This window comes from Saccopteryx bilineata, chromosome 8 (assembly GCF_036850765.1).
Source record: "Saccopteryx bilineata isolate mSacBil1 chromosome 8, mSacBil1_pri_phased_curated, whole genome shotgun sequence".
Taxonomy (NCBI): Eukaryota; Metazoa; Chordata; class Mammalia; order Chiroptera; family Emballonuridae; genus Saccopteryx; species Saccopteryx bilineata.
In genome coordinates, this window is record NC_089497.1 from 18,002,152 (window position 1) to 18,029,785 (window position 27,634).

The window sequence follows — 27,634 nt, forward strand, 5'->3', positions numbered from 1 at the left end:
TCTCTTTCATTTGTACAAATCAGTGGCGATATTTTTCCAGTTTTATTGTGGTATAATTGGCAAATAAAAATGGTGTGTATTTATGATCTACAACTTGATGTTTTGCGATAAGTATACATTGTGAAATAATCACCACTATAAAGTAAATTATCATCTCTGTCACTTCACATCATCACCATGTTTTGTTGTGTGGTAAGTTTGATCTAGCCTTATGGCAAATTTCATATATAAGTTACAGTATTATTAACTACTGCATGTCATCAAGCTGTACACTAGTGCTCAAAAATTATTTCTCCTGTATAACTAAAAATTTACACATTTTTGAACAACATCTGTTATTATCTCCCCACTCTAGTCCCTGGCAAACATCATTCTATTCTCTGCTTCTATGATTATAATTATTTTAGATTTCCCATATTGGTGATATTATGCAAAAATATTTTTCTTGATGTGTTTGGCTTATTTCACTTAGTACATAATCCTCCAGATCTATCCATTTTGTTAGAAACGTCAAGTTTTTTTTTTTTGTTTTTTTTTTCTTTTTAAAGCTCGGTCATGTTCTAGATCAATGAGCATCTTGAAATCAATATGTTAAAAATAAAATAAAATAAAAACTCAGTGCCTTTGTATTTTAGGCTTAAAGACATTCCCATAGTATTCTACCATCTCTCATCAACTTCTCTTCCCATTAGCTAAACATTTGTAAATAAATTGTTTATTAAAACTCCCTTTGCGTACCCTTCTTGACTCTGTATATTACTGGGTCCTTGCTCAATGCAAAGTGTCCTTTTTTTTTGGTATAAAATTCTAATAACTTAAAAGAAAAAAAATGTTAGAAACAATTAGAAAAACTCTAATTTATAGCTAATTTACTCCACACAAAAGAAATTTAATTTTATTGTATACTAATGGTTTTGTTTTTATACTTATTGAGCCACTTTTATTGTAGGATCTGTGAATAAGAGAAATCATGATATATGTTGCTTATCATATGTTCAATTATCAGAAAACTAATAATGCATGATCACAGTGGCTAATAACAAATTTCTTTGTAATTCAGCTTGGTCCAGGGAAGCAGAGGTATTTACATAAGGTTGGAAAACTTGTGTAATTCTTGTATATGTGTGTGTGTGTATAATACTATGATATTTAAAGTTTATATGGGTAACAGTTTCTAAAATATACTAAATTCCAACAAAGAGGATGTAGATTCATATTAGCTTTGGGCTAGCTCTCATTGGGAAAAAAGTTTTTCTAGGGAAGGGAAACTTAGGAGATGTGAAAATTGGCAAGTATCTCTGCTGAAAGTAAGAAGAAAACACAAGAAATATCTACAGGGAGTAAAAATAAAATCTTACAAAGTTTTATCTGAGGATGAAAATATCCCATTATTGAGTACTTAAGAAATGGAGAGAAATACTGAGGAGCATGATTTCTCCCTCTAGTTGCTGGTTTCAGAATAACTGGTGAATATGTGGCCATCAATGGCAGGGGAAAGTTTCCATTTTTGTTGTCATAGCATATACCACTAGTGACTAACAACACAGTACCTGCTGTTAATGCAGCCTCAATCTTTATTAATTCTCTGACCTTAAGCAAATTATATGTCTTATTTAATTATATGATTTTAAAAATGTAATGAACACAGAACAGCACCTGGCTCATAAGTTTTTTCTATTTATTCTTATTCTTATTATTGTCCCTAAAAATGCATAATATTTTTTTAAAGATTTGTGATCTCCTGCCTTGAACCTGGAACATCAATGCTTCCTGTAAATCTCACAGTAATTCTTCAGTTAATTTCTTCTTTTCTACAATAGCTATTTCTAAAGTTTTCTAATATTCTGCAAGTTTTTCCCGACCAAACTTTCCCACTCTTTATCAGATAAAATTGCTTCCTAAATCACAGGTTAAATATATACCATTCAACTGGAACAACTTCAAATTATTCATTTTTCCCTTGACTTCTTTTTTAATAGAAGTATCTCTTATCAAAGTTCAATGTTTTCATCTATGACTTGGGTCTTCTACCTTCTTAGGAATGTTAGATAATTGATTATCTATTTTTAATTCATATTACTTCTAAATATTATTCATTGCAAACATTATTTTCTCTCCCATATAAAAATATTCCTCAATTCCACGTCCCTTTCAGAATACCTTCTTTTTCTTGTCAATTTTTTTTTTTTACAGAGATAGAGAGAGTATTCAGAGAGAGGGATAAATAGGGATAGACAGACAGAAACTGAGAGAGATGAGAAGCATCAATCATCAGTTTTTTTGTTGTGACACTTTAGTTGTTCATTGATTGCTTTCTCATATGTGCCTTGACTGTGGGCCTTCAGCAGACCGAGTAACCCCTTGCTCAAGCCAGTGACCTTGAGTCCAAGCTGGTGAGCTTTTGCTCAAACTAGATGAGCTCACACTCAAGCTGGCGACCTCAGGGTCTCGAACTTGGGTCTTCCACATCCCAGTCCGATGCTCTATCCACTGCACCATCACCTGGTCAGGCTATGGTCAATCTCTTTTTAAAGAACCACAGAATATCATAATTTTTCATCTCTGTATTTTCTACTTCTTACCTCAATGGATCTCCTGTCTCACTTTCTACACTCAAAAAAAGATTGTATCTAAAGACATCAGTGACACTCATACTGCTAAATCCAATGTTCATTTCTGATCTTCACATCATTGTATCTCCCAACAAATGGATTAGTAATGATCTTTCCTTCCTTGTTAGGAGTCTCCTCCCATTTCAATGAAATTATCCTCTGATACTTTTTCTTCTACATATGTGTTTATTCATTATGTCTTCTTTTTTTCTTTGTTTATTTACTTGTTTTAAAATAATCAAATATTTTAGTCAGTCATTAAAAGTTGGATTATCTCAACTTTAAGTTGTGGACTGAATCAAAAACATTTGATTGTAGTCAATTTTTCCTCTAGCTAAAAAAAAAAAAGTCATATATTTAAATAATTTTATAATGTATGCTTTCAACATTGTTTTCTTTTTTTCTTCTATATCTTTGTACCTCTATTAGCTATTTTTGATTGTGTATCCAACTACCCTCCTCAGACTCAACATGTCCTAAACCATTTTCATAACTGGCTCTTTCCTCTACTCCACACACTCAGGTGCTCCCAGCGTCAATAAATTATATCACCATCCATCCATCCATCTCAGTTTCAAGAACTGGAAATCTGAAAATTATTTTGACTATTATTTTTCTCTTGCTTCCAAATTTAGTGTTTTATTCAATAAATATTTACTGTATGTTTGTTCTTGACCAAGCACTGATCTAAGTTCTAGGCACATAGCAGGGAAAAAAAAATCTTGGAAATTATGGCACATCATTTCAAAGAGAGAGTGAGATAAGTGAAGAAAAAAAAAGACAGCTAGGAGATAATGTAAGAGAGAAGCTATCAGTTCATGAAACATAAAGCAAGCTACATTTGATAGCAAATAATGATTAGCTATTTTATATTCAATATTTAAGAATGACCATTCTGATAAGGTGACTTTTGAACAATTTTTGAAATTCTGTATGCTGAATTTCTCTTAAATCCATTAACTTACCTTTATCTCTATGTTGTTACCCTTTAATCAAAGTACGGCGTTCTTTTCTTATGCTCCAGCATTAGACCATAGGTTTTTTGTTTGCTTGTTTTGAAATTCTCCTATCCTATCCTTTAAACAGCAGTGAAAGTTATCCTTTAAAAAAAGAAAATATAAAACCTAGTCAGGTCTCTGGGCTTTCATACACAATTATTTCTACCAGATACATTTTTTATACTTCTAACTCAAATATTTAACATCTAACTTTTTATATTAAAACTTATATTATAATTTCAATACATTTTTATAATTATTATCAAAGTTAAAAATTTACATTTGCTTTTTTGAAAATTTAGACATCTTTATCTTTTTATATTACAATATAACTTCCAATTATAGACCACATTTAGCTCGACATAGAATTTCCATTCTCTAATGCAATATTTTATCACATATTAGGCTCAAAATAGATATTTGTTGACAAACTGAAATGTCATTTATATTTTTGAAAGGGGACAAATTTTAATTTAAGGAATTAAAGCCAACAATGATACCTAACTGCGATCCTTCTTCAATAAGATTTCTTTAGATATTATATTGTATTAATTATTGACACATCTATTAATTCTATAATATTTTATATACTACAATATTTGAAGATCAAGGTGAATAATGTTTATGCTTTCATGAAGCCTACATTATTATATATATATTTATATATCCATGGATATATATAAATTATTATATAATAATAATTTACCTTTTATGAATGTATTTGAAGTCAAGGGAACATTATCACAGAAACAAATAATGTTGAAAGTGCATTTATTAGATCAATGTAATGTGCATCTCAACCATTCTTTTGTAAAATTTCATTTAGTATTTAGTGGATTGATCCTGTCAGATAAATTAGCAACTATATTTTATGTAGATATGTTTATAATCAATTGGAATAGTTTTCTGAAATGGACACTGCTACAGGCTTAATGAAATTAAGTGAGAAATTCCTAGATAAGATTGCAAAGAATATTTAAAATGACAACAAACAGAATTAAATATCAACATTATTACAACACTGTTTCTTAAATGATGGTTTTTGAATAAAGAAACATTTTCAAATCTTAATTACTTTGGCACTTTCTAAAACAATAAAATAGATATTTAATAAAATAGAAAGCAATAGACAGTCTTTACAAAAATAAAAATTAGTTTTAAAGATACTTATTTATAAAAAATCAAAATTGTGTAATATATTATTTGAGTGTCCCTCATATGTAATAGAATGCTTATATAGCAAAACCAAAGATCTAGCAATAATATTGACAAATTATACTACTAGTAGAATGTTTATTTAAAGAGACTGATTTCAATTGCATATAGGTTTCAACAGAAATTGCATAACCACAGGCAAAAATAATGTAGTTGCTTAGTACAGTTTTATTGCTTGATATGTGAGGAAAGTTTATTTGATTTATAAAGCAAAAACATTATTAAAATCGAACCTAAATTAAGTCATAAAACTCAGGAAAGATCAGTGTGTCTCTCAGATTGTGAAACAGAACTGGGATATGGCTGGGACAAGTTTTAGGATTGAGCAGGATGTGACTGAAATGTATTGAATTTCAATTATTTTTTATTTGCTGTGCTAATTACAGAACACAGATGATCTCATTGGTGATTTACTAAAGAAAATCTATTCATGAAGTTTCAAGAGAAGAATGGTAGAGGGATTGAAGAGATAGGTGTAGACACTTCTGTTGGGGCAGTGGTTTTCAGGGTCTGAAATAATCTGGAGACACTGAAAAAATTCTCCTCTACCCAAGTCAGTACTGTACCTCTATTCCGTAAATATATAATTATTCTGTATCCAAGCCTGTTGCTAGGAGCTGAAGTGTCTGGTGAGGGAGAGAGACATGATTCCATTTCCCATGAACTATCTGGTAGGCAAACACAAAGCAATCAGTTAAAATTCTATACAATAGAAAAGTGGTTCAGATGAATTTATATTCTTGGCAGTATGGCAGCTGATATACTTTGATGGTTCTCCCAACAAAACAACTAGAAGTATAGGAAAAAAATAAACCCAGGTACAGTTGCAAACACTGCGAAAGTGCTCTGAAAGAAACCCACAGGTGAAGTGAGAACTGGAATCATATTTAAAAAGAATCAGAGTTGAAGGTGTCTTTCACCCTGGGGTTGTTCATTGTACTCTGGACCAAGGGCTTCAAAAATGACATTTGAACACAGGGAATGGAGACAAGGTGGCAAACTAAAATAAACCATTATAAAACAGCATTCAAAAGGGTATACCTTCAGGGTAAGACGCAGCAAGAAATAAGCTGCATTGAGGTGGACACAGAAAGGGAAGTCTGATGACCTCCACTTCAGCAGAATAAACAAAAATCTCTTGAAAATTCTAAATCCTAAAATGGCTCTAACACTGAGCTTTCCTCCCAACCTGTTACCTGCATTCTTTGAAAAACATCAAATATCAAAGGGGGAATTAAAATTTAAAGTGGTCTTGGTTATTAGTGTCCCCAGGCAGGAGACAGAAGCATTGCAATTCCTGTCTGGGGAAACTCACATCAAGACATGCCTAAAAATGACTGCGGATTAAGGTGCCTAAAAACAAGTAGCTCCCAGGCAAAAATCACAGAAGTAAGCACTAGTAAGGGAGTAAGCACTAGTAAGGGAAAACCAGCATAAATAATACACAGCAGATAAGGTCCAAAAAATTTTAAGTACTAAAACTCTCAGGCAAAAATATAAAAATGAGACACACAAGTAATTAACTGTGGTTAATAAGTTTGAAGGAAAAAAACTTGAATATATATGCAGGAAACAGAAGCATGGAAAATAATTAAGAATGTTTTTCAAATAATCAAATAAGTATCTTAGAAATAATAATTAATGTATAACTAAAGGATATCATAGTAATTAAATTAAAAAATTCAATAGGTAGGTTTAAAGATTTAAAGAAATATTTTAAATTTTTCCAGAGCACAGCCTAGTGAGGCAGAGGATGTTACATCTGAAAGACAGTTTAAGACGTATGTAGGATACAATGAAAAGATCCTGGAGGCTCTTCAGGATAGCTGTAGGACAGGACATACAGAAGGCCTAGAGGCAAAAATAATTATGAGATTTCTTTAGAATAACAACAACAACAAAAAAAAACACAAGAAGGTAAAGATTCAAGGACTGCAACAAATTCCAATCGAATTAAGTTAAACATTTACATGAAGAATGCCAGATGTCAACAGCACCCTAAGATAAAATAATTAACCTTCCAAGATAAAAAAACTTTAGATTTTGAAAAAAGTTCTCCATCTCAATAAGCATGTAAAATTATAGTGGAATGGGTTTAATAGGATGAAAGAATGTATCTGTCACTTCAAATGTTAACTAGAATAGGTTATGCTGCTGCCATTTAAACAAACAACTGATCTGCATTCCTGTATCCAAATTGCCTGTAATATAAAATAGATTAGCAGGAAAAATAATTACTTCCATTCAGAAAAGGGAAGAATGGAAGGCATGGAAAGCCACAGGTAAATACTGTTCTGTCATCTCCCTGAGCATGCATTCATGGCCCTCCTAACATGAACTGTTTCCAGGGCTTGTTTCTACTGTTTGGGAAGTAACTCCTTGTACAGCTTTCCCCATGATTCCGGTCTCAATCTCTACAGCAGAAGACATCATACTGGAGCCTTAGGGTCAAATTTATCCCTTGGCCAAATTTGTTTTCAATAGCTTTATTGGACATAGCTACAAACTTTGATTTAAATATTATTTATGGCCGCCTTTTATGGCAGAACTGAGTAGTTGCAACAGAGACTTTATAGCAATTGCTATTAGATTCTTTTTTAAAAACAAAATCTTTTTTTTTATAAATAAATTTTTATTAATGTTAATAGAATGACTTCAATAAATCAGGGTACATATATTCAAAGAAAACATGTCCAGGTTATCTTGTCTTTATAAGCAGGTTTGACCCTGGTCTAGGGGAGTCCCATTCTCTTTTGCTTTAGCTAAAGTGATTTTTGGATTTCTTTCTTTCTTAGGAACTACGTGGCCTTCTCAGCCCCCTTCCTGCTCACAGGACACTGAGACACAAGGGTTATTTGAAAACTTAAATAGTCACAGGATATTTTATTCTAGACTCAAAGGATCTATAGCAGGACAACTGTGTATTAAAAAACATTTTTAGGAGAGTTTTCACAACTGGTAAAGAAGTAGGTCACAGGGAGGCTAACAACTGGAAAAACAACATAAATAACAGCTAAACCACTGAGTAAAAGCAATGGATGTGGAAACAATGGGGTCTTACAGAAATTAACATTAATTCTTGCCCATAAGTAATGTGTACAACCAAAGGGGCTTACTGGATGCCTTTCCTTCAGAGAATTTTTAATTTTATGTAGCAGTTGGTTCTCCCGTACCTGGAAAGACTCCAAGTTTATAGAAATTCAGTATTACCTTTCCTTTCTACGTGCAAAATTATCTTTTTAATCAAAGGTCCTTACTTTGTTATAATGTATTGCTAAACACAAGGAAAAAAAAACACTTACTACTCATATTCTGTTTTCCAAAAGCCTTTTCTAATATATATTATTGACACCCTTGGCATCCTACGAATGCCACAGTTTTATTAAATATTTTGGCTTTGGTACAAGTTTTCTTACTATCCACCGTCTAAATTCTTTTCAATTTTTCTTACAACGCAGTGGCACCAATCACTTATACTAATCTGTCTTTACTTAAAACCACAGCCATCTGTCCCCGTCCAACCTTAAGGGGAGCTGAGTAGTAAAGTCTTCTATATCCCTTGATAGAAATAACACAGGCACTGGTGAGAATCAATAATATTTACCACAACTGAGAATGTTACATTCAAATGCAAAAGAAATGAGCTCACCAAAATGGTAAAATAAGATATTTCCAAAAAGAAAAATTTAAAAATAAAGGAAATGAAGATAGTTTGAAGCATAGTAATTGAACTTTTACAAAATGTGCTTCAAACAAGAAGAATGTAACTCCAGAGTCAATATCTGAGATGTAGAAGAAAAGGCAGACCAAAGATAAAGGGAAAAGTAGTTAAATCAAAACCTATATAGATGGTATAAAGCAATAATAAAAATTTTATAAAATTCAAGTGACAACAGCAAGATCACATACCAATTAACAATTGTAATGTATGTCAGAGAGTTGCAGTTAATATTTTGTGAGATTTTATATACCCTACAGGAGTGTAAGCATAGTCAGTAAATTTAAGTTTTGTAAAATATTACCTCTGAATGTATTAATTTCTGTATTAACTAGCACAATAGTAGAAACAGAAAATAAAAAGGAAAATAGAATGATAAAAATAATAAAAAGGGTAAAATAATTTATATAAAATATTACATATAGAAATAAAACATTGGATGGAATACATCCTTTATATTTACCCAGATATTTATTATTTCCAGTTTTTTGCTTATTCTGTTCATTATGATTAGCAAAATAAGAAAAAAAATTATAAACAGATGTGTACATATCTATCTATTTAACTAACTAATGATGTGAAATAAAGAACATAACTGTCGTAAAGATCCAGCATTGTATTTAAATTTACTAAATATTTGGATGTACAATACTAAAAAAATATTTAAATATCACAAATAAAACCCAGGAAATATGGAAAGACAAATATAAATCAACAACACAAATAGAAAATAAATACTGCAAATTAAAAACTACATTAAAAAAAATTGTTATGCAATGAATGTTTGTGCCCTCCCAAAATAGATATGTTAAAGCCTTATTCACTAGTGTGGTTGTGGCTGTATTTTGGTGATGGCTTCTCTAAGGAAGTAATCAGGTTAAATAAAGTCATAAGGGTAGGGCTCCAAGCCTGTAAGATTGTTGATCTTATAAGAAAAGACACCAGAGAATTCTTTCTCTCCTGCCGGCCACTTTCACTCTCACTGAGGAAGGGTCATGCGAGGACATAGCAAGGAGCTAGCCAGTTATGAGCCAGGAAGATAATTCTGCCTAGAAATCAAACTGGCCAGAAACTTGAGATTGGACTTACCGCCTCTAGAGCTGGAAGAAAATAAAATCAATCTCTGTTGTTTGAGCCGCTCAGTATATATTTTAATGGCAGCCCAGTCTGACAAATACACTCATATTAAATATGAGTGGGCTAAACACTTCAATCAAAAGGCACAGGCGGTCAGATGGCATACGAAAGCAAGAATCTACTACATACTCTCTATAAGGTAAACAGTTCATTACAAAGTCGTAAAGATGTAGAATGTAAAAAAGATGGAAAATGACAAAATATACAAATGGTAGACGTAAGAAAACCAGAGTGTCTACATTAATATCAGCAAAATAGTCTCCAAAATAAGGAGATATAACAGTATATATATATAAATATATATGAGTATATATGAGTGTGTGTGTGTGTGTGTGTGTGTGTGTGTGTATATATATATATATATATATATATATATATATATATATATATAATGATTGTGGACAGAGGCAGATTTAGGGGCAGGCACACCGGGTGCATGCCCTAGTTCCCAACTTCTGAAGGGCCCCACGAAACCCCAACTTCACTCTCTTTTCTAATAACACTAAGTTTGGTTTCATATGTGCAATTTTAACATTAATAGTATTGTACATACTATTTTTTTATTTATTTAAAAATATGATTAACCTATATTTTTATTTTTCCTGTATCTTCTTTTTTTTTTTTTTAAGGGGCCCAATATTTTCTTCTTTGCCCGGGCCTCAACCAACCTTAACCCACTTCTGCCTTTACTGGATCTGTGGAAACAAGACTTACACCTGACTTCCCAGGAATTGAGAAGGAAGCTGTGTCATAGGTATGATAAAGCCTCCTTTTTCCTCTTGCCTCTGGAAACAGCTGCTTGGCACACAGCTCCACAGCCCTGACAATTGGTAGAAAGAGAACTCCAGACAGGAGACTGGAGACATGATGAGTGTCCCCTAGAGTGGATACTCCAATACTATGGACCTACCACCTGGGCAGAGGATGGATTTTGAGAATACCACACCCCCATTTACACGTTAAACTGGATTATCCAATTGCAGGAGTTTTGGAAATCATTACCAGTAAAACTGGTAGAGCCCTAACGCTCCTTGCACATCAGCAAACTCATGAGAAACACCATCCACCAAAACAAGTTGGCACTGGACTACTGCTAGCAGCAGAAGGAAGAGTATGTGGGAAATTCAATCTCACTAATTGTTGCCTACAGATAGATGTCCAGGCACTTGAGGACTTTGTGGAGAAGACGAGAAAACAGGCACGCATGCCCGTGCAAGTCTGGCACAAATGGGACCCTGGTAGCCCTTTTGGGGGATGGTTCTCAGTCTTCAGGGGGTTTAAAATCCTAATGCTGCTCCTAAGAATTTGCCTGATAGGTCCGTGTATGTTGCCACTATTAATGAACAGCTATTCATGATAGAGACCACCATACAGCAACGGACCACGGCCCCTGTATATTTCACCCACCACTATCAGGCCTTCCGTCAGTGGTCAGATGGAGAATGTGAGACTCCAGCATAAAAGAAATCCTGAAGTCTCAAAGGGGGGAAATAAGGAAGGAAGGGCAGCCTCCCTCTTCCCTGAGAAGTAAGAAATGAGAAGAATTCAAGGGAAAGGAGCCAGCAGAGGCAACGGAGCGAGCAGTTATAGATTAACTGCTTCCTAGAGTTTTCTGAAAGGTTGCCTAGAGTTGGTTGCAACGTGAAGCAAGAAAGACTGGACTTGTACATGGATGAGACCAGTAGTCTGGAACCCTCTGCCCCCTTGCTGACCCACAGAAACTCACCCCCCCTGAAGTCATGAGAGTGACGTATACCTCTAGAAAAAGAGGTCACAAGCCCCTTGCATGGTCACATGTATTCTGTAAAAGGTATATAACCTGTAAGAAAATCAACTTCGGGGAGCACATGTCTTTGCAGCCCCACTTGCTATTAATAAATCGCTCTTCCTCTAATAAAGTTATCTGAGTGTCTGTTCTCCACTGGGCTGCTTCCTGCTACATAATCAAGAAATACTTTGAGCTCCCAGGATGGGGTGAGTTGGAGTGTCAACTGGTATCCAGACAGAATTAGAAAGGGCTATAAAGCTATGGGCTCCTAGGTGTCATTTGTTGTTTTCTTTTGTGGTTGGCAGTGTCAACTGCTGTTGTTCTATGTAGTTTTTTTTTTTTTAAGTTTTTTTTAAAATTTTATTTATTCATTTTTAGAGAGGAGAGAGAGAGGGAGAAAGAGAAACAGAGAGAGAGAAGGGAGGAAGAGCTGGAAGCATCAACTCCCATATGTGCCTTGACCAGGCAAGCCCAGGGTTTCAAACCGGCGACCTCAGCATTTCCAGGTCGACGCTTTATCCACTGCGCCACCACAGGCCAGGCCTATGTAGTTTTTTGATAGTACATTAAATATAAATGAGAATAATAAATTGTCCTTTTAAAAATGTTTTCAATTACAGTTTACATCTAATATAACTTTTTGTTAGTTTCAGGTATACAGCAGAGTGGTTAAAACAATCATGTACTTTACAAAATCTTTGCCCTAGACCTGAATAGACTCTTTTCCAAAGAGGACATACAAATAGCCAATAAGATTCTCAATATCACTAATCATTAGAGAAATGAAAATTAAAATCACAATGAGATACCAGTCACATCTGTCAGAATGGCGCTCATTAACAAATCAGCAAACATTAAGTGCTGGAAAGGGTGTAGAGAAAAGGGAACCCTCCTGCACTGCTGGTGGGAATGCAGACTTGTGCAGCCTCTGTGGAAAACAGTACATATAGCGTTTCCTCAAAAAATTAAAAATGAGGCCCTGGCCGGTTGGCTCAGCGGTAGAGCGTCGGCCTGGCGTGTGGGGGACCCAGGTTCGATTCCCGGCCAGGGCACATAGGGGGAGCGCCCATTTGCTTCTCCACCCACCCCTCCTACCTCTCTGTCTCTCTCTTCCCCTACCGCAGCCGAGGCTCCATTAGAGCAAAGATGGCCTGGGCGCTGGGGATGGCTCCTTGGCCTCTGCCCCAGGTGCTAGAGTGGCTCTGGTCGGGGCAGAGCATTGCCCCTGGTGGGTGTGCCGGGTGGATCCCGGTCGGGCGCATGCGGGTGTCTGTCTGACTGTCTCTCCCCGTTTCCAGCTTCAGAAAAATACAAAAAAAAAAATTTAAAAATGAAACTGCTTTATAACCCAGCTATCCTACTTCTAGGAATATATTCTAAGAATCCCAAAACACTAATTCAAAAGAAGAAATGCACCCTGTGTTTATTGCAGCATTGTTTGCAATAGCCAAGATTTGGAAACAGCCCAAGTGTCTTGTCAGTGGATGAGTGGATAAAAAAGCTGTGGTACATTTACACAATGGGATACTATGTGGCCATGAAAAAGAAGAACATCTTACTTTTTGTAACACAGATGGCCCTGGAGATTATTTTTTCCTTTCAATAAAAATAGTATATGCTTACATTTATTTGTATCTTTTTTTTGTTTCTTTGTTTGGTGTCTGATAATCTTCCAAGTACAGGTCTTTTATATCCTTGGTTAAATTTATTTCTAGGGATTTTATGTTATTTTTTGATGCCATTATAAGAGACATTGCTTTCTTAATTTCTCTTTCTGATAGTTCATTATTCATGTATAAAAATGCTACTGATTTCTGAATATTAATTTTGTATTCTGTTACTTTTCTGAATTTATTTATCAGTTCTAGTGGTTTATTTTTGGTGAATTCTTTAGGGTTCTCTGTATTCATTATCATATCATCTGTAAATAATTACAGTTTTATTTCTTTTTTTCCCATATGAATACCTCTATTTCTTTTTGTTTGATTGTTGTGATTAAGACTTCCAGTACTATAGTGAATAAGAGTGTTGAAAGTGAATAGTTCTATCTTGTTCCTGATCTGAAAAGAAACACTGAGTTTTTCCACATCTAATATGACATTTGTCATATATGGCATTCAATATGTTGTGATATGTACACTTTATTCTTATTTTACTAAGAGTTCTTAGCATAAATGACTGCTCATTTTTTCAAATAATTATTAATATGATCACATAATTTTAGCCTCTTTTTTTTTTGCTTATGTGATGTATTATCATCTTAATTGATTTGCGAATATCGTACCAAACTTGCATAAAAGAAATAAATCACACAATCATAGTAAATGATCTGTTTAATGTATTGTTGGGTCCAGTTTTCTATTATTTTGTTTGAGATTTTTGCATCTATGCTTATTAGGAATATTGCCTTATACATTTCTTTCTTTGAAGTATCCTTAACCAGTTTTAGAATTATAAATATAATAATCCTGAAGTCATAAAATGGACTTGAGAGTCTTTCATTCTCTTGAACTTTTTTTTTTTTTTGTATTTTTCCGAAGCTGGAAACGGGGAGGCAGTCAGACAGACTCCCGCATGCGCCCAACGGGGATCCACCCAGAATGCCCACCAGGGGGTGATGCTCTGCCTATCTTGGGGCGTTGCTCTGCCACAACCAGAGCCATTCTAGCACCTGAGGCAGAGGCCACAGAGCCATCCTCAGCGCCGGGGCAAACTTTGCTCCAATGAAGCCTTGTCTGCGGGAGGGGAAGAGAGAGACAGAGAGGAAGGAGAGGGGGAGGGGTGGAGAAGCAGATGGGCACTTCTCCTGTTGCCCTGGTCAGGAATCAAACCCAGGACTCCTGCACGCCAGGCCAACGCTCTACCACTGAGCCAACCGGCCAGGGCCCTCTTGAACTTTGAAAAATACATTTTGAGGAATATAGGTGTTAATCCTTTTTTTTAAATATTTAGTAAAATTTACCTGTGAAGCCATCCAGTTTAGGACTTTTGCTTTTTTGGAATATTTTATTACTGATTTGATTTCATTGGTTGTAATGCAACTCTTCAGATATTTTTAAAAAAATTTTCTTTACTAATTTTTGGAAGATTGGAGGTTTTTAGAAATTTATCAGCTTGTTCCACATTGTGGAATTTGTTGACATTTTATGGGTTATAATATTTTCTTATATTTCTGTACATTTCAGTAGTGTCAGTTGTTATTTTGCCTTTTTTGTTTCTGATTTTATTTATTTGGTTCCTCTCTCTTATTACACTTATTACCTGGTTTTAAAGGTTTATCAATTCTGTTTATTTTTTCAAAAACAAGCTCTGGGTTTCATTGATATTTTACATAGTTTATTTAGACTCTATTTTGTTTACTACAGCTCTGATCTTTATTATTTTCTTCCTTTCGCTCATTATGGACTTTGCTTGTTGTTATTTTTCTAGTTATTCTAAGTGAAAAGTTAGATTGCTTATTTGAAATTTTTCTTGTTTCTTGAGGTAGACCTGTGTTGCTATGAACTTTTGTTTGTAGAACTGCTTTCGCTGTGTCCCATAGATGTTTGAGTTGTATTTTCATTTCATGTGTCCCTAGGTATCTTTTAATCCTTTCCCTTGAGATCATTGTTAACCAATTCTTTGTTAAACAACAAGTTATTCAGCCTCCACCTGTAGGTGTTTTCAGTTTTTATCTTGTGATTGATTTTTAGCGTCATGCTGTTGTGGTTAAAGAAGATGCTTGATATAATTTCAATCTTCTTGAATTTATTGAGACTTGTTTTATGTCCTAACATGTGGGCTCTCCTAGAAAATGTTCCACGTACACTTGAAAATAACATATGTTCTGCTGTGTTGGAGTGAAATGCTCTGAAAATATTAATTAAATCCATCTGGTGCCATTTATGATTGAAGTCCACTGTTTTCTTGTTGATTTTCTGTCTAGAAGAGACTTATGCTGATGTCAATGAGGTGTTGTTAAATCTGCTACTATGACTATATTACTGTCAATCTTTCTCTTCTTATTCATCAATATTTGCTTTATATATTTACATGCTAGTATGTTAAGTTGCATAAGTGTTTACAAAGGTTAAATCTTTTTGTTGGATTATTATCTTTTTCATTATGCAATGTCTTCCTTTGTCTCTATTATAGCTTTTGTTTTAAAGTTTATTTTTTCTGATATAAGTATTGCTAATTCAGCTTTTTTAGTTTCCATTTGCATGAAATATCTTTTTTTTTTATTTTTCTGAAGTAAGAAGTGGGGAAGCAGAAAGACTCCTGTATGTGCCCGACCGGGGATCCACCTCGCAAGAACACTAAGGAGTGATGCTCTACACATCTGGGCAGTTGCTCTGTTGCAACTGGAGCCATTCTAGCACTTGAGACAGAGGCCATGGAGCCATTGTTAGCACCCAGGCCAACTTTGCTCCAATGGAGCCTTGGCTGCGGGAGGGGAAGAGAGTGATAGACAAAAAGGAGAGAGGAAAGGGTGGAGAAGCAGATGGGTGCTTCTCCTGTGTGCCCTGGCTGAAAATTGAACCAGGGATTTTCACATATTGGGCCAACACTCTACCACTGAGTCAATCAGCCAGGACAATGGAATATCTTTTTTTTTACTATTATATTCAGTATGTGTGTGTCTTTCATCTGAAGTTGTTCTCTTGTAGACAGCACATATATGGCACTTATTTTCTTATTCATTCAGTTACCTTATTGTTTTTTTATTGGGGTATTAAATCCATTGATGCTTAAAATAATTATTGATAGGTATTTAATGTCACTTTTTTTTCATAGTTATGTTTCTTTTTTTTATCTTTCTTTCTTTTTTTTTTTTTTGAAAAAAATCCCTTAACATATCTTGCAATAGTGATGTGGGGGTTATAAAATTTTTTAGCTTTTTCTTTTTTTATTTCTTTTTGAGAGAGAGAGAGAGAGAGTCCGAGAGAGGGACAGATAGGGACAGACAGACAGGAAAGGAGAGAGATGAGAAGCATCAATTCTTCATTGCAGCACCTTAGTTGTTCATTGATTGTTTTCACATATGTGCCTTGACCCCAGGGAGCTACAGCAGAGTGAATGACCCCTTGTTCAAGCCAGTGACCTTGGGCTCAAGCCAGCAACCTTGGGCTTCAAGCTAGCGACCTGTGGGCTCAAACCAGTGACCATGGGGTCATGTCTATGATTCCACAGTCAAGCCAGCAACTCCATGCTCAAGCTGATGAGCTTGTGCTCAAACCGGATGGGCCCGAGCTCAAGCTGGATGGAGACGTTGGGGTTTCGAACCTGGCTTCTCTGCATCCTAGTTTGATGCTCTATCCATTGAGCAACTGCCTGGCCACTCATAGCTTTTTCTTTTCTGGAATTATCTTTATTTTCTTTTTCAATTTTAAATAATAAGCTTGCGATGTAGTCTTTTTTATTATTATTTATTAAGTGGGAGGTGAGGAGGCAGAGAGACAGACTCCCACATGTGCCTGTAGAAGGATCCACCCGGTGAGCCCTCTATGGGGCAATGCTCTGCCCACCTGGGGCGTTGCTCCATTCCTTAGCAATCGAGCTATTGTAGTGCCTGAGGCAGAGGCCATGAAACTATCTTCAATGCCTGGGGCCAACTTGCTCCAACCATTCGATCCATGGCTGCAGGAGGAGAAGAGAAAGAAAGAGAGAAGGGAGCAGAGGAGAGTGGAGAAGCAGATGGTCGCCTCTTCTGTGTGACCTGATTGGGAATCAAACCCAGAACTTTCTCAGTCCAGATCAACGTTCTACCACTGAGCAAACTGGCCAGCAGTGTAGTCTTTATTATAGGTCTTTTCTTTTCATCACTTTAAATATTTTGTGCCCTTCTCTTCCGACCTGCAAGGTTTCCCTGGAGAAAATAGCTGATAGTCTTTTAGGAGCTCCCTCATAGATAACTGTTTTTCAATTAATGCTTTCAAGATTCTCTATTTATCTCTAAATTTTGTCATTTCAATTATGACGTGTCTTGATCTGGGCCTCTCTCGGTTCATCTGTTTTTGGACTGTGAGCCTCGTGTACTTGTGTGTATTTTTCTTTCAACTAATTAGAAAAGATTCGTCATTTCTTCAAATAAGTTCTCAATTATTTGCCCCACCCTCTCTCTTCTTCTTTCTTTTTTCAGGTATTCTATAGTAAAAGCATTGCTATTCTTGATGTCATGGAGATCGCTTAAACTACCCTCTTTTTCTTGAATTCTGTTTTTTTTCTTTTTACTGCTGTGATTAGGTGTTTCTTTTTTTTTTTTCTACCTTGTCTTCCAAATCTCTGATTCAATAATCTCTTTCATCTGATGTTCACTCCTTCTAGTGTAGTCGAGTGTATTCTTCATTTTAGAAATATTTGTCATTTCTGACTGGTTATTTTTTATGGTTTTTATGTCATTTGTTTTAAGAGAGAGAGAGAGAGAGAGAGAGAGAGAGAGGGACACAGACAGACAGAAAGAAAGGAAGAGACAAAGAGATGAGAAGCATCAACTTGTAGTTATGTTGCATTAGTTGTTCATTGATTGCTTCTCACACATGCCTTTACTGGGAGGCTCCAGCTGAGACATTGAATCCTTGCTCAAACCAACAACCTTAGAGTCAAGTCTGTGATCTCATACTCAAGCAAGTGACCTCACATTCAAGCTAGTGAGGCTGTGCTCAAGCCAGATGAGCCCACACTTAAGCTGATGAACTTGGGCTTTTGAACCTGACTCTTCAGGATGTCCTAGTGGTATGTTTGTTTTGAGGTTTCTTATGATGGGCTCCAGCGCAAGTCAATGTCAGATGTTATTTATGAGCAGTCCTGGTATTCCTGTTAAAAACCACAGAGTGATTCAAGACTTATGAGTGCCTTTGTTTGGCCTTGGTGAACATAAGAAGGGCCAAGCTGTAACCAAAGATGGCTTCCACCTGTACCACGTGTTGTGGCAGGTCAGGAAAAAGCCCAAGAAACCCTGAGATCCACTATAGCCTGCCAGCTGCCTGTTAAGCTCAGTCACTGAAAGACCCTCTGGAGGTAAACAAGTTGTGTGAGGTGAGTTCTCAGTGAGACATATCTCTGGAGAGCATGGGCTACCTCTTAGAACTACTTTGCTTTGTGATTAATAATATGTAATTACAACAACCCAATGTAGGCATCTGATTGTGCCCCATGCACTTCACAGATAAACTTTTAGGTTAGCCTGCCACACAAGGACCCAAACAAGCCAACATGTTTACAGACAATAAATTAAATACAGAATGAGTAGTGAAAGAAGTTATATATATATTTTTTTAAAAGTGATAGCTTTTTTTTTAACTTTTTTTTTAATTTTTTTTTAATTTTTACTTTATTTATTCATTGTTTTAGAGAGAAGACAGAGGAGAGAGAGACAGAGAGAAAGAAGGGGGCAGGAGCTGGAAGCATCAACTCCCATATGTGCCTTGACCAGGCAAGCCCAGGGTTTCGAACCAGTGACCTCAGCATTTCCAGGTCGATGCTTTATCCACTGCGCCACCACAGGTCAGGTGAAAGAAGTTATAAATATATATATTGTGATCATGTGACCTCCTGCTATACATATATTCTTTCTTATTTGTACATGTGTGTGTCTATATAAAATGCAGAAAATTTTATATATAAAGATATATAGATTTTATATAGGAAATGTCAAAATTTGTATTTGCATATTATTATATTATTTATACATTAATATAGCTTATATACATAATTATATATGATTTATGATCAGTTTCACAGATAAATATGTGTTTAGGAAAGGGAGTTTAATAGAGCTATAATCACGTTACTATGAAGAAAAAACACGTCACCAACAAATATATCAATATATGGTATAACTCAAGTTATGTAAGTTTCAAAAACAGGTGGAATTAAACACTATGCAATGAAAGATAAATATAGAAAAGGTGACTTTTAAGAAGGGATTTGGGGTAGGTGGCAGTGGCTAAAGGGAAGGTAAATAGAGATGAAAAGAGACTTCGTTTTAGGTGGCCATGCGGTGGGCAGATGATGTTTTGTTGAGTTGCACACTTGAAATCTGTATGGTTTTCTGAAACAATCTCCTCCCAGTAAACTCAGTTAAAAAAAAAAGGAATGGAAATGTTTATGAAAATGAGAGTACTAATATTAGTAAAAATTAATATACCCAGAAGTTTATAAATCATATGCTTTTATTAACATAGGCCAAGGATATTATAAGGGATTTTTAACATTACAATTACTTAATTGTCATACTAACTTTATGAGTTAGAAACTAACATAGTTAATTCTAAAAATTACCCTTAGTTACTATTATGATTCACATTTTATTTATTATTATTGCATTATTACTCATAGTTATTATACCAGGGCTGATCAGACAAGTAGAAACACTAGCAGTTTCATATGGACTGCTTAATTAGCTTCTGTAATTGGATAAATTTAAATTTCTATTACTAAATTCTTATTTTATATATAAATATATGTCCTGGTATATTCACATGTAGATATATATATATATATATATATACACACACACACATTGATATATATATAAATGCTTAAAAAAAGAAAAATATTTTTGTAGATAATTTATATCAAAATGAGAGATATGTCTAAAGCAGATAATCAAATTGTTGCAACTAGAATTTATAGTTACTTTCTTCTATTCATTCTATACTTCTTCTATCTTTAAACAATAACAACTTGGCTTGAATGGTTTGTTGTGGAGTAGGCTATTAATCACAGATGTCTGTATTGAGTTATTGTAAATTTGTGTTAATCAATTACTAAGAAATGTCCCAAAGAAACTTCTGCATTCCAGAGATACTTCTGGGCCTCCTGTGTGGTAGCAATCTAACTTTCTCCTGATCTTTGAGTTTGTCCATCCCAGCAAATAGAGCAACCTATTTCATTGGTTCTTGAATCACTGGCATAAGCAGTCAGCTGTTGAAAAGATTGTGAATAACTCTTGGCAAGATGAAAGTTTAACTAGTGATCATCTCTGGTCAGTTTTTCAAACGTATACCTTGGGAAGGACTAACTGGATTTATAAATTCAGTCAGATGTGACCTCTGCAGGGTCAGGGATCAAAAAGGAATCACAGCCAGATATCAAGGGAAATAAGTGAAAGCTAATGTTGGATTCAGTCATTGATTTGGACCCCAGGCTGTGACCACTCTGAAAGAGTTCAGCCCATTAGTCTACCAGCTGCAGATATTAGGGACAGAGTCTGTGAGCAGTGATCAGATGGCCAAGGGAAACACTCTCTTCAGAATCCCTCAGGGGCTCAAGGAACAGCACAGAGACTAATAATGTGCAGATGCAAGTCCTGCTCTCTGTGTCAAGAGGATATAATGTGCACTTTCCATCTGGAGAAGAAACAGTTGTAAATGTTAGTATTCAGGACAACTAAGCAGCTACATTAAAATAGCTATTGTACACTGAACAGAAACTATACACATCCAAAGCAACAGTGATATAGGTAGCAGGCAAGATTGTTTCCTATCCAACAAGGTGGAATCCACATTTCTTTGATTACTGAAATGTTAGGTTATCAAAACTACCACACTACCCAAGTAAGTTATCTCTCCTCTATGTCCCATGGCACTCTGTATTATTTTGTTTTACTTCTCTGCATGCCTATTAGACTCTTAGCTCATGATGACGGTGGCTGTTTCTGTATTATTTATTGTCCACTGTATCTTTATCAGTCACCATAGTGCCTGTAGCATTTAGACAGTAGATATTTGTAGAGTAAATAAACAAATAAATGATCCCACTGTGACAGGAGAATAGACAAGGAGAATAGGGAGCTACTGGACTCCTAAAGTTTGAAGAGGAAAAATATGCTATATTTGAGGTCAAGGAAAGACAATAAACTCTGAAGACATAGAGCATAATTTTGTATAATATTTACACACTTTACCTTCATTTGATGCCCGAAAGTATTTATCCACAATTAAAAAATTATATGTCGGCTTTATGTGATTTATGTAAGTGCCTTGAATGACCGTTTTGTTTGTTCTTATTATCGTTGTTGCTGGTTAACATGATTGACATCACTTAGAACAACTCTTACCTGAGGGATTTCTATGACATAAAAGTCACTTCATCCTCAGTGCTCCTACAAGTAGGTAAATTTAATTGGATGTCTTTTGATAAAATATTTTTTTTCATTTGCTTCATAATGGAATTGCTACTATATCTGAAGACAATTTTAAATATCTAAAAGACTTAATTTTCTTGAAATTCCATTTAAAATACAATTTAAATCCCTTATGCTGCGACTTATTTTCAGTTCTCCGAGGCGTATTTAGAGGAATTAGAGAATACAGTTTAGCCTTCTCTGCATAATTGTCTGTCATATCCTTAACAGATAATTCTAAATTATCTCTTGGCTTCTTAGTCTTCAGGCTAAATAATTACAGTCTCTTTAACCTTCTTTTAAAGGTCATATTTTTAATCCTTTAATCATTTATGGAACTCTTTTTTTAATCCTCTGTAAGTTCCTTTTTTAGTTGGAGTGCCAAAACTAAATGTACCCATGAAAGATTTTAAACATGCTGAGATGCTGAGCATAATGGGAGATTTATCTCATGGTTTCAACACATTCTTCTTCTCACCATGAACCCCAGCATTGTACTGTTTTTATAACTAAGGAATGACATTGTGCACTCATGTTCATCTTGTTAGTTCATCTTGTTACCCGCTGCTAATGAATAGCTCCCATTGGGATTATAAACCAGAAAACCAAAGATGTTACTTCATAGGATCAAATGTGAATTACACATTCACAATAAAAGAATAATCATGCAAATCCAGTGACCTTCTTCAATAATAAAATGACTATTAATTATAGCCTATCCTGGACATATTATCTACAAATGTCAAGAGATTGAGATTCATTTTATCTTCTATCACTGTAATGAAAGGTCTGGGCCATTCAATATGGGGCAGAAAGAGATGGGTGGATTCATTTTAAATTAAGCAGTATGTTTCTAACATATGCCTGACAGCGATTCTGCGTTACTCAAACACTCTAACTAAAATCGAGTTTCTTTAATAACAGTATTATAACATTTTTTGCCACTAAAAGGAGAACTGTTTCTGCAACTTTCTCATGAATTTCCCCAGAAGCTGCCTTCACAAGTGTTTCCAAATGAAAGTCAGTCATAGCAGAATCAAGATGTTGCATAAAAGTTACCTGAGTTTTTTTTGTTTCTGTTTTTAAACTTTAATTTTTAAAATAATTAGAAAATCATGAGAAATTTTAAAGAAATATAGTACAGTGAAGACTCATGACTCCCTCACCCAGGATCCCCCAATATTAACATCTTGCTTCACTACAGTGAATCAAAACAATCAAATTGACATTGGTACAATCCAGAGAGCACAATCTGATTCCACAAATGATTCACGCCTTAGTGTGTGTATGGGAATGTTCACATGTGTTTCATCTAATGGCATCATATACTTAACATGACAAGACTCACTTTTGTTATACCTTTATACTCACATTTTATTCCTCAATTGTTTACTTCTAAACTCTAACAATCACTAATCTATCCTTTATTTCTTTAATTATGTTATTTCCTAAATCTTGAATAAAGGGAATTTTAAAATAGTTATTACTTTTACAAACTGAAGAATTTTTAAAATATAGGTTTCTAGAGCCTCAGAGATATATTTCAGTGGATCTAAAATGAAAGCAGAGAACTCATATTTATTTATTTATTTATTTATTTGCACTTTTCTGAAGCTGGAAACAGGGAGAGACAGTCAGACAGACTCCCGCATGTGCCCGACCGGGATCCACCCGGCACGCCCACCATGGGGGATGCTCTGCCCACCAGGGGGCGATGCTCTGCCCATCCTGGGCGTCGCCATGTTGCGACCAGAGCCACTCTAGCGCCTGAGGCAGAGGCCACAGAGCCATCCCCAGCTCCCGGGCTATCTTTGCTCCAATGGAGCCTCGGCTGCGGGAGGGGAAAAGAGAGACAGAGAGGAAGGCGCGGCGGAGGGGTGGAGAAGCAAATGGGCGCTTCTCCTGTGTGCCCTGGCCGGGAGTCGAACCCTGGTCCTCCGCTGAGCCAACCGGCCAGGGCATAGCAGAGAACTCATATTTAAAAAGTTGTTGTAGTCTTTTGACAATTCACTTAGTATAGATAGCAAGCACCAAGATAACAGGCAAATGACGGACTCAAGGGCCTGATAAGTAAGGTTATAAAAAAATTGAGTTGTTCTGTAATATTAGAAATCTACAGAATCTTTTGCAAATATTATTTTGCATACTGCTAGAACATTTCTCAAATATTGCAGTTTTACATGCAATATACAAAAATTAATTTATTGTTTACTCCGCTGCACTGTATGCTATATAGATGAATCAAACAATTAGAAAATTTCACCCAATTTATTCAAAACTATTTATTGGGGAACATTAATATGTAATACAAGTGTTCATTCTTTACATATTTTTAAAATTAATGTGTAAGATATATGATGCAATTCTCCAACCTGCAATACAACATAGAGATATGTAACTATTAACATACATTTATAGGTAAAATATTTGCAGGTGACATGATTTTTTTATATAGAAAATTTCAAAGAATCTACAAATAACTCCTAGAACTAATTATTGACTTCATCAATGTGCAAGATATAATATCAACATACAAAATTAATTGTATTTATATATTCTGCAATGAACACATAGAAACAAAAATTAAACATACTTTTTACATAACCGCAAAATAAAGAAATATGCAGAATTTTAACAAAACATGTATATGACCTATATACTAAAAATTACAAAATACTGTAAAGAAATAAGAAGCCAAAATGAACAAGGAGATATAATGTATTCATGAATTGAGAGTTTCCATATTGGTCCTCCCTCGATAGCTCTGATGGTTAGAGCATCATTTGGAAATGCATAAGTTGTTGGTTTGATATTTTGTCAGGGCATATTACCATATTACAAGGACAGATGGATGTTCCTTTCTTCCTTTCTGTATGGCCAGTAGTCACGGCCATTATCACAGCCACCTGGCTCTTGCAGGTTTGCATTTGATCTGGACAGACGCTAATGAAATTGCAGAGCCAAAGCTGGTGGTCCATTTTCCTTTATTCTAGGCTCACACTGGGCAAGCAAGTAAAAACACACAGCAGGAAACACTTCCCTTTCCATTCAGGGCTCTAAAAGCCACGGACTCACCCGAGTTTCCTAGAATCAAAGGCTTCCACCTCACCATTCTGCCAGTTTGACTGCCTCCTTCACGTGGCCTCCCCTCCCTGCTACCCCATGGACTTTTCCTCTCTAGAAAGACATGATCACTCTCCCTAAAATGGTCTCCTAGCTCCTCTTTTTAAAACTTTTTGGCGGGAAGGGCAATATTAGCTGTATCCTGTGAGGGCAGCAGCCATCTTTAACACTAAGAGTGAGAAAAAAATAACTTATATGCCCAACACTTTCTCTTTTTCTTTCTCACTAAAATCAATCAATAAAAAAAAATTAAAAATAAAATTCAATTCTTTCTCATCACAATTACAATGATATTATGTAAATACTGATAATATTATTTTAAAATTAATGTGAAAAATCTAAGTAACTAGAATCAATAACATTTTTTGTTTGTTTTTAATCAGAACAATTAGTTTTAGGATATATTCTTAGAATCGGGAGAGCTGAGTTATACGGCAGTTTCTTTTTTATTTTTTTGAGGAAATGCCATAGTGCTTTCCACGGTGCCTGCACAACCCTGCATTCCCACCAGCAGTTCAGGAGGGTTCTCTTTTCCAGTCTACACCCTCTCCAACACTTGCTGTTTGTTGATTTGTTCATTAAAACCAGGTGTGAGGTGATATCTCATTGTGGTCTTAATTTGCATTTCTCTTATGATTAGTGACCTCGAGCATTTTTTCATATGCTTATTGGCTATATGTATGTCCTTTTTGGAGAAGTATCTATTCAGATCCTTTGCCCCATTTTTAATTGGATTGTTTCTTTTCCTGATGTTGAGTTTTAAAAGATCTTTATAAATTTTGATTATTAAACCCTTGGCCTGACCTGTGGTGGCGCAGTGGATAAAGCGTCGACCTGGAAATGCTGAGGTCACCGGTTCAAAACCCTGGGCTTGCCTGGTCAAGGCACATATGGGAGTTGATGCTTCCAGCTCCTCCCCCTTCTCTCTCTCTGTTTCTCTCTCTCTCTCTCCTCTCTAAAAATGAATAAATAAAATTAAAAAAACAAACAAACCCTTATCAGACATATTGGTGTTATCTTCTCCCATTGAGTGGATTGTCTTTTTATTTTGTTACCTATGTTTTGCTGTGAAAAAGCTTCTTAGTATGATAATGTCCCATTTGTTTATTTAGTCCTTCTTTCACTTGTTCAAGGAGATATAGCAGCAAAAATATTGCTCTGAGAGATGATTGAGAGCCTATTGCCTATGTTTTCTTTTAACACATTTATGATTTTGAGACTTACATTTAAGGAAAATAAAGTAGGAGGAATGACCCCATCTTATTTTTAATATTTACTTTATAGTTATAGTAATAAAAAATGTATGGTATTTGTGAATAAACAGACCCACAGATGAATGGAACAGATTAAAGAACCTAAAGGTAGATACATGCAAGTATGGCCAAATGATTTTATACTCTGGTGAAAAAGCAATTCAAAAGAAGACAGATTATCTTTTCACCAACACATACCTATCATATATTCAAAAAAGAAAAGAAGTCTACCTGGAAATGCTGAGGTCGCCGGTTCGAAACACTGGGCTTGCCTGGTCAAGGCATATATGGGAGTTGATGATTCCTCTCCTCCCCCCTTCTCTCTCTGTCTCTATCCCCTCTCTCTCCCTCTCTCTCTGTCTCTCTCTCTCCCTTTCTCTCTCCTCTCTAAAATGAATAAATAAAATTAAAAAAAATTTTAAAAGAAAAAAAAAGAAATCTTAAAAAAAAAAGGAACAAAAAAGAAAAGAAAAAAAAGAGAATTGGGGAAGGGAATAGAGGACTAGGAAAGAAAAAGGGGGACAGAGGAAAGAATAAGAAAAAAAAAGAACTTCAACATAAACCTTATAACTTTACAGAAATTAACTCAAAGTGAATTATAGATTAAATGTAAAACATTTATAAAATAATAAAAATAAAAACCTTTAATAGAAAATATAGGAGAAAATTTTAATGACTAGGATTTGATGAAGAGTTCTCAGTCCTGACACTATGGATAAAATCCATTAATAAAAAATGACAAATTGGATTTAATTTTATTAAAATTCTATATTCTGTTAAAAGGATAAAAATGAAAAGTACATATTGGAGAAAATATTTCAAACCATATATATGATAAAGAATTTAGAGCTAGAATATATAGAAAATTATCAAATCTCATGTGTTTTTTAAAAAAAATAATTTTATTGGATTATATTAGCAGAAATACTATTCTCAGCATCAAAATTATCAAAATATTTACTTTATAATCTTGGCTTTTCTAAAAGTAACAAGTATTTTTTTATTTATATCAATATTATTTAAAAACACAGTTGTTTATTATACATTTGAATGATATAATAAATAAATTTTTCTTCATTGAGAAAGGAAAGCAAAAAACCTTATAGTCAATCAAAATATTATATTTAAAATGTTATTTTTAACAAATATTATTTTTGCAACTCTTTGGTTTTTACATTTAATTTATTGTGTTGGGATGGTTTGAAGTGTCCCACTCACTATAACACCCTCTGTGTGCATCATTGTGCTATTATGCTTCCCATGTTCCATGACAAATCTCCTCCAACCCCTTTCCCTCTGGCTATTGCTACCCTGTTGTCTGTATATATGTTTTACATTTATATAATTTGGTTAATCTCCTCACCTCTTTTTATCTCAATCCCTCTTTCTCTTTACCTCTGACAGCCGTCCATCTGTTCCCTTGACCCTACCTCTGTTTCTATTTTGTTTCTCATTTATTGTGTCCATTAAGTTCCACATATAAGTGAAATCATATCACAGTTGTTTTTTTCTGTCTGGCTTATTTCACTTAGTATAATGATCTCCAGGTCCGTCCATGTTGTTTGAAAAGGTAAAATTTCCTTATTTTTCATGGTCAGGTAGTATTCCATTGTGCATATATATATATATATATATATATATATATATAAAGATATATATATAGCTTTTTTTATCTACTTGTCCATGGATGGACACTTAAGCT